Source organism: Hypanus sabinus, unplaced genomic scaffold (genome assembly GCF_030144855.1).
Source record: "Hypanus sabinus isolate sHypSab1 unplaced genomic scaffold, sHypSab1.hap1 scaffold_2004, whole genome shotgun sequence".
Taxonomy (NCBI): domain Eukaryota; kingdom Metazoa; phylum Chordata; class Chondrichthyes; order Myliobatiformes; family Dasyatidae; genus Hypanus; species Hypanus sabinus.
Genome location: NW_026780104.1, coordinates 20,001 through 22,500, shown reverse-complemented (window position 1 = coordinate 22,500; position 2,500 = coordinate 20,001). Strand labels below are relative to the sequence as shown.

The following is a 2,500-nucleotide window of genomic DNA, read 5'->3' as shown; positions in this document are numbered from 1 at the left end:
AGAACTTCGTGTGTGAGGTGTGTCAAATGTCCTTCGCCACGAAGATTGGGCTTGGCCAACATGAGCGGCACCGTCATGCAAATCTCAGAAACGAGAAAAGGGTGACGGAGAACCTGAGCAAGGAAAAAAAGGGAAGGAAAGGCAGTGTATGGACAGAAGAGGAAACGGAGAAGCTCATTGAGCTGAATGAAAGGTTCCGAGGAGCGAAGTGGATTAATGTCGAGATTGGGAAGTTCCTCACAACCAAAACTAATAAACAGATCTCAGATAAGAGGAGACTGTTGATCAAAGCGAGTGTAGGTACCGACCCAGTGGAAGAGCAGGTCGGACCAGTAAGACCAATTCAGGAGCCAGTGGCCGAGATTCCGACGGATGAGGACCAACCGGAACAGCGGTTCAAGAAAACAAAGAGGGTAATACCTGGTCAGACTACAGAAGATATTCTGGAGAGTCTTGAATCGGCTGAAAAATTGTTGGGGAACGTCCGGAAGGAAGAGTTTGAGAAAGGCGTTGGCCTTTTGGAGGGTGTATCGGAACTGGTCCTGAATAAATACTCGCGTAAGAGACGTGGGAATGAGATAAAGAGGAGAAAGATAAACAGGCAGGAGGAACAGAGACCAAACGGTGGAAACACCAGGAGAGCAGGTGGCAAGAAGGCAGCCTATAAAGCGGCCCAGATCCTCTTCCAGAAGGATAGAAGGCGACTGGCTCGTCAGATAATGGGGGCCCCAGGGCCCGGCCAGTGTGAATTAACAACGGAAGAGGTGTTTAATCGCTTCAAGGAAAAGCTGGGAGTCGCTAATAATAAGGCAAACCTAAGAGGTATGGTGGACCACATGGACGAATTCAATTACATGGAATTGATGATGGTGATTGATCGCGATGAAGTGCAGATGGCATTGGATGGAATTAAGAAAGACACAGCAGCAGGACCGGATGGGATAAAGAAAGAAGACCTGGAGAGATTGGTGGATGAAAGTGAGGAGCTCCTCCCAAGGCTTTTTTCGTTGTGGCTGAAGGCTGGAACCATCCCGGAGTGTTTAAAAAGGAGTCGAACGGTGCTGATTCCTAAAACGGAGGATGTGAATGAGCTTAGGAACCTGGATAACTGGAGGCCGATTACGATAGGACCATTGCTGCTGAGGCTGTTTACCAAGATTATGGCGAAGAGGCTTAGCAGGGCAGTGGTGATAAGTAAGAGGCAAAAGGGATTCTTGGAGAAGACACCAGGTTGTAATGAGAACATCACAATTCTCCGAAACATCATAAGTGGGTCCAAGAGGCAAAAGAAAGATCTGGCGGTGGTCTTCGTGGATTTAGCTAAAGCATTCGATTCGGTCGGACACAAGCTAATTCAGAAGTCACTACAAAGAGTGGGGGCGCCACTGAGGTTCCGAAGGCTCGTCGAGGACTTGTACACCGACACGACGACGGTGGTGGAAGTCGGAGAGAGCAAGACGGACAAAATCTCAGTGCTGAAAGGGGTCAAGCAGGGAGACCCAATGTCGCCTGTCCTCTTTAATATTGCATTGGACCCATTAATTAGCACGTTGGAAGGAAGAGGGAGGGGAGTGGAGGTCGAAGCGGGGGTGAGGTGCACGGCACTGGCCTTTGCGGACGACATCGCTCTCCTAAGTGACTCCTACGAGGGGATGGCGGAGAACTTGCAGATCCTTAATACTTTCTGCAAGAACACCGGGCTGGAAGTGAACGTAAAAAAGACCAAAGGTTTTTATTCGGAATACAAGAACAAAACCTTCCTCTACAATACGAGGAAGAGATGGAACCTGGAAGGCAGAGAGATCCAGTTTATCGCACCTGGTGAAATCGAAAAGTACCTCGGTGCGAAGATTGATCCATGGTGCGGTGTCCAAGATGGTGGTTGGACGAATAAGCTGGAAACATGGTTCCAGGGACTGAAAGCAGCAAAATTAAAGCCACTACAGAAAATCGAACTGATGAGAACTTTTATGATTCCTAGAATCTACTATCATTTGACCCTTGTGGAAGCATCGCAAAACATACTGAGAGAGCTGGACCGACTGATCCGGACGACGGCTAAGGAAATTCTCCATCTGCCAAATGACACAACCGATGGAATCTTATATTCCAGAATAAGGGACGGTGGGTTGTGTCTACCGAAGTTGGAGATCCAAATACCGGTGGCCGTGATACGGAAAAGGTTGGCATTGGAACTCTCAGAAGATCGGGTAATTAAAGCATCCTTTGGAATGGCAAACGAGGACAACCAGTTGAGGATTCAAAGCCTGGCAAACCTCAAAGCGATTAAGGATGTTAGAGGAGATGGAGATCTCAATATTGAAGCATACCTGGGAGAGGGCCCAGTTATGTTGGATAGCTTCCTAGAAGGAGAGATGATGATGGTGGAGGAGGGGGAAGGGACTGCTCCCAAATTTGAGCTAGACTGGCGAGCAGCAGAGTTCGCAAAATGGGCCCGCCTCGCTCAACAAGGTTCGGGAATCAAAGAGTTCAAAGGGAA

At 48.6% G+C, this 2,500-nt stretch overlaps 1 pseudogene; it reads left to right on the top strand.

The window, feature by feature from the left end:
- The window catches only part of LOC132387584 (28S ribosomal RNA), an 8,406-nt pseudogene that overhangs the window by 3,568 nt on the left and 2,338 nt on the right, over window positions 1–2,500 (top strand).